At 44.2% G+C, this 10,326-nt stretch overlaps 1 long non-coding RNA gene across 1 annotated transcript in view; it reads right to left on the reverse strand.

Moving 5' to 3' along the window:
- LOC136793237 (uncharacterized) overlaps window positions 1-10,326 on the reverse strand; it is a 60,244-nt gene that overhangs the window by 42,177 nt on the left and 7,741 nt on the right. The window contains exon 2 of the long non-coding RNA XR_010838237.1: window positions 2,324-2,418. This is a non-coding gene — a long non-coding RNA (uncharacterized lncRNA). The remainder of the gene's footprint in view (window positions 1-2,323; window positions 2,419-10,326) is intronic.

Consider the following 10,326-nt stretch of genomic DNA (forward strand, 5'->3'; position numbering starts at 1 on the left):
TGTAGAGCAAAGTGATTCGGAGATATATATATATATATATTAATTTTTTCAGATTCTTTTCCATTATAGGTTATTGCAAGATACTGAGTATAGTTCCCTGTGCTATACAGTAGGTCCTGTTGTTTATTTTATAGATAGTAGTGTATATCTGCTAATCCCAAACTCCTAATTTCTCCCTCCCTCCCCACCCTTTCCCCTTTGGTAACCATAAGTTTGTTTTCTATGTTCGTGAGTCTGTTTCTGTTCTGTAAATAAGTTCATTTGTATCATTTGTCTTAGATCCCACATATAAGTGATCTCATATGATATTTGCCTTTCTCTGTCTGACTTACTTCACTCAGTATGATCATCTCTAGGTCCATCCATGTTGCTGCAAATGGCATCATTTCATTCTTTCTCATGGCTAACATTCCATTGTATATATAATTCTTTTTGAATTAGAGTTTTCATCTTTTCCAGATATATGACCACGAGGGGGATTGCTAGATCATATGGGAGCTCTATTTTTAGTTTTTTAAGGAACCTCCATACTGTTCTCCACAGCGGCTGCACCAAGAAAAAAAAACTTTTGTAATGTATATAGTTTCTTATAAAAATATTCATAGCTTCACAATTATGAGTCAAAGATCCTTGGAACTAGCAAACCACATTTTTAAAAATTACAGGAAATCCCTTTGCTCATCTTAATAAAGAGACTTAGAGAGAAATTAGACTTCAGTGGGACAATGCAGAGGGACTACTGATTTATCTTTAATCTTATGTAAATACGCGCTAATCTTTTTCTTCTGACAGCACGTGATGACCAGGTGGGAGCTCATTTTCTCACAGCCCCCAATCCCCTTCAAGCTTTTGTTTAAAACGGCCACCCAGGGTCTGTAGTTTCTGTCTTCAGTTATAATTTCTAGTTAGGGTTGAATTTAAGAAGACAAAGCTTAAACTGTTCTGTTTCCATAACCGCTAATAATTACCACGCATGGTGCTAAGAGCCTTATCCGCATTATGTCCTTTAGTGCTCACAGTATTGGAGTGAAGGAAGCAACAGAAACTGTCAGAAGTTAAGTAAACGTGGTCAAGGCCACATGGCAGTAAACTTCAGAACCAAGACTTGAACCTCGCAGAGCCATGTGAATCCAGAGCTTGGTGAAAATGAAGACCCAAATGTGGGATCTAACACTCGAAAAGTGGTAACTCACACATTTAACTTTGTATTTTCTTTACAGGCATTTCACTAAAGAAATAGTTATTGTGTCCACCAGGCTCCAGGAAATACCCTAACTGCAGGTCAGATACAGTGGTGGATGAGATTCTTGGAGCTTACATTCTAGTGTGAAGACACTAGACAATAAACTCGCAAACAAGCGGGCAGCTAAAGAAAGAAAGAAATACACCGGCTAAGGGCTCCGCGGAGCGCTAATGAGGCTGAGGAGGGGCCCCAGTCGTACCCCTGGCCCACCTTCTCTCCTGGGTTTGAGCTCTTGGAGAGTAGGAATACACTTCAGATTTCCCTGATGGGTCTTAAACAACGACTTGCACATAGTAGGATCAACACATCGGTGACACGCTATTTAAAGAGCAAAGTATACTCTCTGACAACCTTTTACTTGAATGTAAATTACGGTTTTTCTGGAAAGTATACCCCTTTGTAGCTTTCGTTTATTCTACCTGTATCTGAAGGTGGGATGCAGAAGGAGTTCCCTCCTTCACTCTACAGGGTACAAGAGCTCGTGTCCTACTCACTGCAGTCAGAAAGCTCAGAAAACCCCAGAGAGTTTGAAACGAGCAGGACCCTATGGGCCCTTCCTGGGGAAAACGCCCCACCCTCTGTCCCTCACCCTCTTGTTTGTAGAAAACCTTTAGCCTCCTAGGCCTTCCCTGAGTTCCAGAGAGCAAATTTAATCAGAGAGGTGACAAAATGCAAAAACAAAGGAAAGCAGTCAAGTAAGACAAAACAATAATAGTTTAGCCATAAAACAAAGTCAGGGGATCTTAGTTCTTCCTCAAAGGCTATAGATAAAATCCTGAGCCATATACTTGGGTTGTTTTCACAGAAACCAAACTCCCACCAGATGAAAACCGCTGACCACTAGCTCACAGACCTCAGAAAGGCTGCAGCCAGACGGCTGACTGAGATTCCTGAAACGTCACCCTGTTACCTCACCATCAACCAATGGGAGAGCCGCGCGTGAGCTGATCCCACACCTGCAACCCCCTCCTTCACACTGTCTTTAAAAACCCCTTCCTGAAAGTCATCAGGGAGTTCAGGTCTTTGAGCGTGAGCTGTGCGTCCGCCTTGCTTGGCGCCGGCAACAAGTGCTGTCCTTACCTTCATCCCAGTCCGGCGTCAGAAGAGTGGCTTTGTGGCGCGTCCGGCGATGGACCCAGTTTGGTCTGGTAACAAGCTCAACGCGGCAAGTTCTCCTGATAGAGAAGAAATAACGCAAAATTTCACTTAACTTGCTGAACACTTACTTTTTCAGTCTTGTTTCTCAAAATTCTCCCACGACTTAAATCAGTAGCGAGAACTATTTATTAGGTGAGCCACAAGTGCATCGTTTATGAAACAGCTGATGCTGCCCTGCAGTAAATGGCAGGGAGAGAATACTCATCTTCCAAAAGGCTTACCCGACCTAATTTCTAGAAACGTCCCCAGACAAGAAGACATGCAGCTGCTCATTACTTAGTTAGTGGGATTCACAAATGTCACGTTTCTTTCTTTTATCTGACAAATAATTTTGAGTCCTGACCATATGTCAGGCACTGAGACAGGTACCGGAGAAAGAATGGTGAGCAAAACTAAACCGTACCCTCCACCTCGTGGAGTTTACTGAATAACGGTACTTGTTTCACACAGTTTCCGGAATTCCACCCCACACTTGCTGAACCAGAATCCCTAGGGCAGTGATTCTCAAACTTCAGTGCAAATCAAAATCAGACTGCTGTCCCCTCCACCTCCAGAGTTTCTGATTCAGGAGGTTTGGGGCAGGGTTCAAAACTCTGCATTTCTAACAAATTTCCGGGTGACGCTGAGGCCGCTGGTCTGGGGACCCCACTTGGGCACAGGGCCCAAGCACGTGCACACAGTTCTGACGTGTGTCCCGGTTTGCGACGCGCCGGAACACATCTGCCCGTCACCAGGTGGGTTGCCGCTGATCAAGGAATTTCAAAGCAGCACAAGTCTGGTCCCTGCTTCCAAGAAACCTACACTGAGATGGGGGAGATAAAACACAAAGCCGAATTTTATGAGCAGCTGCAGTGCCTTGCTGGGTGTTATTGTTATATTTACACAAAAACTCCAGAAATGTGTGTTCTCGGTGGAGGTTGGAACGGGTGAAAAAAATCTGCTGGGTCTTGAAAACTAAGTGGTATTTGGATAGGGAGAGTCAGAAATTGGCAAGTTAATCATGGAAAATTAACTTAGAGTCCATTTCCTTCAAATATGGTGACAAACCCCACTACTAGTAGCAGTACCTGCGACTCTGTCAACCAAAGAATTTACAGATATTTTCGTATCATACTTCAGCGGTTGTAGATATTTCAAAATATTGTTTATAGACATCACCACTTTGAAATTATAACAGTTACAGATCTGCCTCTAGATCTTATATGAAGTGCAAATATATTTGCTTCTTTTAGCAACACAGCTTTCAAAATATTTTGATAACTATTTCAGTATAACTTCAGTAGAAGTTTCTTTCGAAATTTTACGGATTTCACTGTATGCATTTAAGAACATTCTGAGAAGGGGTCTATGGCATAAAAATAGGTGAAGACAGCATTAGCAAGGCTTGGGGGCTGGGAGAACAGAGTCCACACAGAAGACAGGGAAGCAGGGTGTGGAGCTGGGGATAAAAGTAAACTAAGTTTGGACTGGTTGGGTGAGGGCTTAAAAGCCAAGGAGAGAATCCATAAGGTATGGCAGATTGGTTGTCATTAAGACACGTAATCGTCGGCCTCAGTTCTGACTGAACAGCTGCCCTGGGGCTTCTCAAACTTTAGTACAGATAAGAATCCAAGGAGAGTTTATGAAAATACAGATTCCTGGGCCCCACCCGCAGAGACTCTGATTCAGTAGGTCTCAGGTGGCGGGGGGGGGGGGGGGGGGGGTGCCAAGTCTGCAATTCTAATTAGCTCCCAGGTGACTCTGACCACATACAGCGGTCTGTCCACACAGACTCCACTTTGATTACCTCTGATGTAATTGACGACATACACACAGAAAAGTCAAGTTCAGGAACAGCTATGTGTTGTGTAAATACTTTCTGCCATTAACAGTATGGTGCAAGTACAAAGTGGGAAAGAAAAAAAGTCCCATAGCTAAATAAGTATATGAAAAACTTAGAACAATAAAGCCACACTTATGCTAAGAGCCTTCATCCATGCCAATGTGCACAGCTACTCTTTTTTTTTTTTTTTTTTTTTTCCGGTACGCGGGCCTCTCACTGTTGCAGCCTCTCCCGTTGCGGAGCACAGGCTCCGGACGCGCAGGCTCAGCGGCCACGGCTCACGGGCCCGGCTGCTCCGCGGCACGTGGGATCCTCCCGGACCGGGGCACAAACCCGCGTCCCCCGCATCGGCAGGCGGACCCTCAACCACTGCGCCACCAGGGAAGCCCCCACAGTTACTCTTCAGAAGAAGGACATGGAGGGCAGCGTGTCCCAAGATTATGTGACCACAAAATCCCTTTCTCTTCAGTCGTGCTGGACTAAGGACACATTTTGAGTAAAGCTGGGCTATGGTACCTTTGGAAGAACTTCCCCACAATACCAGAGATTGTTAAAAGCAGGGTGCAGATAAAGAATTTTTGTTCATAAGCCTTTGCCCACGGGTCCTGTGTAGTTCAACAAAAATCCCAAGATTCAATTGAAGACAGTTCCTAAAAGATCAATTTCCTTATTTCCCCTAAATTATTGATTTTCCTGACTGCTAAGTTAGAATCGTTTATTCTAGTAAGACCTCAGGGGAGAAGGCCTATCTACACACCCAGCTACCCACCCTGTGGTGAGTCTGGAACAGCTGTCGTTCCTGCCTTTTTCCTGACTGCAGAGGACACTTTTTATTAAGCACACGCATGCATGCTGGGTACACGTAAACACACGATACACAGACGTGTGTACACACACAGGCATCCAATCTTCCATCCAGTGTCTCTTCACATAATTTTTACTTTCAGGATGGTTCAAGATTGGCCAGCTAACACTTTCCATAAGGATCTGATGCATCTTGGGATTTTCAATGGTTATTTTGATTCTTATTGCTCAGTGGGGAAAAATACAGAACATGAGGCTTCAGTCTCCCACGGGGCAATCAAAACAGAGCACATGCCTGTGTTCACTGACAGTTTATAAAAGGGACAAAGAATGAGAAAATCCACTCCAACATCTGCCGTCAAGTTTTTCGGACAGGCCGGAAGACAACGGGGTCTCCTCCACAGCATTCGGTCTCTCAATGCTTGGCCTGTGGCTGCATTCCTTTTGAAGTATACTTCCCGAGTCCTGCCAGGTGGCAGCTTCTGCGCAAGACTAGTGCTCTGGATGACACTATCCTCCTTTCCTTCAAATAAAAAACCCTTCCTCCTCGAGACCTAAAAATACTCCTTAGCCTTGGAGCTCAGCCTTGTTTCCATCAACGCCTGTCCACTGGACCAGGCGCTCAACTGGGACAAGCCAAAAGCAAACAAAAAGCAGCAGTTTTGAGGAAGCTGAATCACATTAGGTTCTCCTTGAAATGTCCAGTTCACGGAAAGAGCAGAAATCTTTCCTCCTCTGACCATGAGAATTCCATTCCCACCCCAAACTCACACTCTTTTTAAAATTTTCTTTTTTGGGGATTTTTTTTTTTTTTTTTTGAGGGGGATGATCCTGGTAGGACAGAATAAAAATTATTTTGATTGAGCTTTTTCTTCGTTGCAACTGGTACAGAGGAAAACAAGATTGCGTTAATTGAATACTTTTTCCATTCCTGAAAACTGACTTTAAAAATCTTTTCACAGTCAAATAAAATAAAACTTTCTCAGAGAAACATTGGGTAGATTTTACTTTAAACCACGTGTGAGATGATTTTCGTACTCAATGGTAGAGCATTCTAAATTCATGGAGTATTGTTTTGGTTAATCGCCCCATACTTGGGGGACTAAATATCTATTTTATGCAAGTCAAACTCTTGTGTCCAGCCTTCAAGGGCCCTTGCTGCTGTGAGGAGGAGTTGAGTTAACAGTCGCGGCTGTTTCCAGCTTTGAGAGGCCTCAGTGGGTGGAAGGACCGTCCGTGGTCAAGGGAGAGGGTGAGGAGTTAGGTGTCCTGACGGTATAAGTAAGCATGGTCCAGGGAGGAAGAGAGCAAGGGCAGATCAAGGGCAGATCAAGGGCAGATCAAGGGCAGAAGAGGAGCCCAACAGTGAAAGGCTACTGTGGTGAGTATGGATGTGGGGGATGGAAAACCAGCCACGGTGCAGAACTGAACGAAAAATAAGGAAACGGGGTGGCGGGGGATAAGTGGTCGGGGGACAAAGGCAGAAGACTCCTGCAGCAGGTGCTCTGGTCAGCCTCATTTACAGGTTGGGAAAAAGACATTTCAACCTGAATGGGTTAGTCACAGAAACAGCTTCTGACAAATCGCGTCTCCGTTTGGCCGCCTCGACGTCTCCCTTACACATCTCTGTGCGGCTGTCATCCGACAAGACAGCTCCCTCTTGCCTCAGACAGACTTCAGGCTTCCCCTCTTCCCACCTTTGTTCTTTCCGTTTCCGTTCCGGCACCCAGAATTTCTTTCTCCCTGGATCTCCACCTGTCAAATCCTACCCACTCCTTCCTGGACCATCTCAGGTGTCAATTCTATGAAGCCTTCCCTCACTCCTCTACCAGATCGCATCCCTGCACTAAAGAGACGTGTGTGTGCTGCCGCGGTCAGTGCAGTAACTTCCAGGTGACTGAGAGAACAGGGTAGCAAAGGGCTGGGGGCAAGGACTAGTCCATCCCAGCTCCTCTGGGGGTGCACACTTTAAATTGCCTGCGTTCCAGAATAACGACTGGTAAATTTATATTAGTGTATCATCTTACCTTCCCCAGAACGTTGTAAGATGTCTGGTGAAGGCTAGCAGCTTTTACTAACTTACATCCTAATAGTCCACCTAAAGGAGTTAGAGCAGTTCTAGAATGAACAGCAATCAGAGTTACATATATTAGACATTAAAAGCAATGGAGAGTAGAGCAGGAAATCTCGATCTGAGCTCCACTCTGCTTAGGCAAAAGCCATTTCACGCACCCTCTGAATCGTGGTTCTTCAAATATAGAATGAGGAGAGTTTATCTGCCCCGTCCACATGCCAGAGCTTTGAAAGACAAAAGAGAATGCCCATAAGATGTTTACAGGCTGTCAAATGCTATGAACATAGTGGCATTACCAAAATTATGTTCGTTTATTTTTAATCATTTGACTAACATGAATTGATGTCTACTATTTGATAAACGGGAGAATAACTGAGACCCAAACATACTTATTACAGCCCTTCATTGCATAATTAAATTAACCTGATACAAGTTGGTAAGTGAATGTTGAGATGTGTGGAAGTGAATACATTTTTCTCTAATTCCACCATTAAGAAATTATCTTGACTTTCATTCTTCTGTTGTTCTTTTTCCAAACTTCTAGAAGGTCCATATACCTATATTCCTTTTGTCATTAGGAAAACAAACAAACATTGGTTCGGCCTTAAGGGAGTTAGTTATTCTTCTCTGAAATTTCTCCACGAAGGGTCACCAAACTCCCTTATCCACACACAGATTAAGCGCTCTGTGCTGGTGGAACTGCTGGGTGTCAGGCACCAAATACAGCCCACCTTCTTCTCTGCTAAGCGCTTAATAGGATGCTTTACATACAGGCCTTTGGATTCCCGCGTTTTAGCACAGCACAGTTCCCGCAACTTCCTGAAAAATTCTACCCACCAAAGCTCACAGATACAAACTTTCCCTCTCCCACACCTATTTTAAATTAGGACTAAGTAATGTATTATTTCAAAACTCAACCCGCAACTCCTAAAAAGAGCCGTGTAACACATGACAAAACCAAATCATAAACGGCTTTGGAATGATCCTCACCATCTCTCTCAATAACTCTGAATTACGAGCACTCCCATAGGCCTCTTGACCGCCATTTTCTTTTTTCTTTATGAAGCAAATTCTCAGGGAGCTCTATGACTAGACGCTTGGAAGTGCAGATTTCTACTGAGGGGACTTTACACATGTGGGTTGCTAGTACAGAGGAACCAATCTGAACCAGAAAGCCAACACATTCCTAGAAAACAACCTCAACGCCCATAGCTTTCAACATGCTGACTGATGGAGTCCAGTCTACAGAAAAGAGAGAGAAGTGCCCACTGAACACTTACCTCTTGGATCTCGACTCCTCTGTTTCTTATCTCTTTAATTCTGTGGTTGCACTTCTTTCAATTACATCCGTTCTTTGTTAGATTTTCCAGAGGGATCCTCTTTTGACAAATCATCACTTTTTATTTCTAAAGCAATTAAACATGCACCCGGCACGAAGGTTCAAAAGGTATGAAAGGTATAGTGTGAAACCTCAGTCTCCCTTCGACACTGCGACCAAAAGTTAATTTCTCCTCCCCCAGGAAAGCACCAGTTAACCAGTTTCTTGAGCATTCTTTCTTTTCATTTCTGCCACCAACTCTCTAGACTGCACTCTCATTTCTTCACTTTGTCTCTTTCCAGGCCAGACTACCCTTCCTCTAGCAGGTAGGATAACTGCAGAAAATGTCTGGGTAAGTCCTGAGCTGGATTTTGATTATACGTGAGATATGTGCATGATACAAAAGAGGGGCGGACATTCCACGGTGGCAGTGGGGAGCTTACCTAAGAGCCTGGCATATGGCAATGCTCTGAAAATGTTTACCGCGTAGCTGAAATAATCGGTGAAACAAGCATGTCTGGTTTCACACGTGAATCAGAAAGGAAACTACTTCACTGCAACAGAGAATTCACAACGAGAAGTAACAAAAGATGGGGGCATAGAAATCACAATTGTTAATATCTGTGGAGTTAATAATGGGGGCCAGACACTGTTCTAAGTTCTAAGCCATTGTATTCTTTACTCTTCAAACACCTTTATGAGGTATCACTTCGTTATCCATTTTATAGATCAGGAAATGGAGTCTACTGGGGAGGTTTAGTAGATACCCAAGGAGACCCAGCTTGTGTGTATTCAAGTCAAATCCAGATTCCAGTCTGTTGCTGGGGACAAGAGTGAGTAGGTTAAAGACACGTGGAACATCGGGGCTTTGTAAACTGGAAACGGGGGGCACTTTCTCTATGTGTGTGCACCATTCTAGGTGTTGATGAAGGTCCAACAGATGCCTAAAATACGGCTCCTTCCCTGCAGATAACGTGTACGCTGTACTTTTAAACCTGCAATCACAGTGTTTAGAAGGTGACCCACGCCACACCGTTATGCTTTTTCAGTTTCCCAGTTAGACTATAGTCAGTGGCTGCCGTTCCCTTTGGACCTTCTTTACGGATTCACTCTTGAATTCCTCCTATTCCTGAGTTGGCACTATTCCTAAATATGACACATATCCCAGGGGGTAAGCAACAGAAAGTCAAAAGCTCCTGACACATTAGAACGTGGCCAAAATACTGGTGAAATCAAGAAAAATTCCAGAAGAATATGTGTGCCTTTGACTTGTTTGCAGCACGGAAAAGCAGATGATCCTGGCTGACATACTCCCTAAGCCCTAGTTCACAGAGAACATCTACCAGGGGCAAGTCATGAGCCACACAGCAAAGGGAACAATTAGAAGTATTTCTCAACCAATGGCAATGAGGCTTTGTATTTTCCTCTTTACATTAAAATATATATGTTAGACACTTCACTTCTGTGAGTAAATACGGTATTGGCCAAAGGAGTTTACAAACTGAGGGAGCAGAATATATAACCACGACATGACTTAAAAGTGGAGGGCATTTTGGAAAGAACATAAGACAGGAAATATTTAATAAAGCATAGAGCAAACGCCCATGGGCATCAGGAATAGAACAAGACATATCAAAATACTGGTGTCAACGGTAAAAATGGCTGCTTAGTATGGGGAAACAGAACCACAGCTCACCTCAAAGCAGAGCTGCCAGCCAGTGAATCTTAGCATCAAAAAGGTGACCGATGTGCCACGAAACGTTGATGCCATCAGGCACAGGGCGGCTGACGGGCAGAGAGGCAGGTGCTCTCTGGCTGTGAGAAGTTAGCCAGGGGTTCCTCAGCGGGGAGCCCGGGCTGACCTAGACTCTGACAGCGTACTCTACGATCCCCGAAGCAGGCAAGCA

Source organism: Kogia breviceps, chromosome 19 (assembly GCF_026419965.1).
Source record: "Kogia breviceps isolate mKogBre1 chromosome 19, mKogBre1 haplotype 1, whole genome shotgun sequence".
Classification (NCBI taxonomy): domain Eukaryota; kingdom Metazoa; phylum Chordata; class Mammalia; order Artiodactyla; family Physeteridae; genus Kogia; species Kogia breviceps.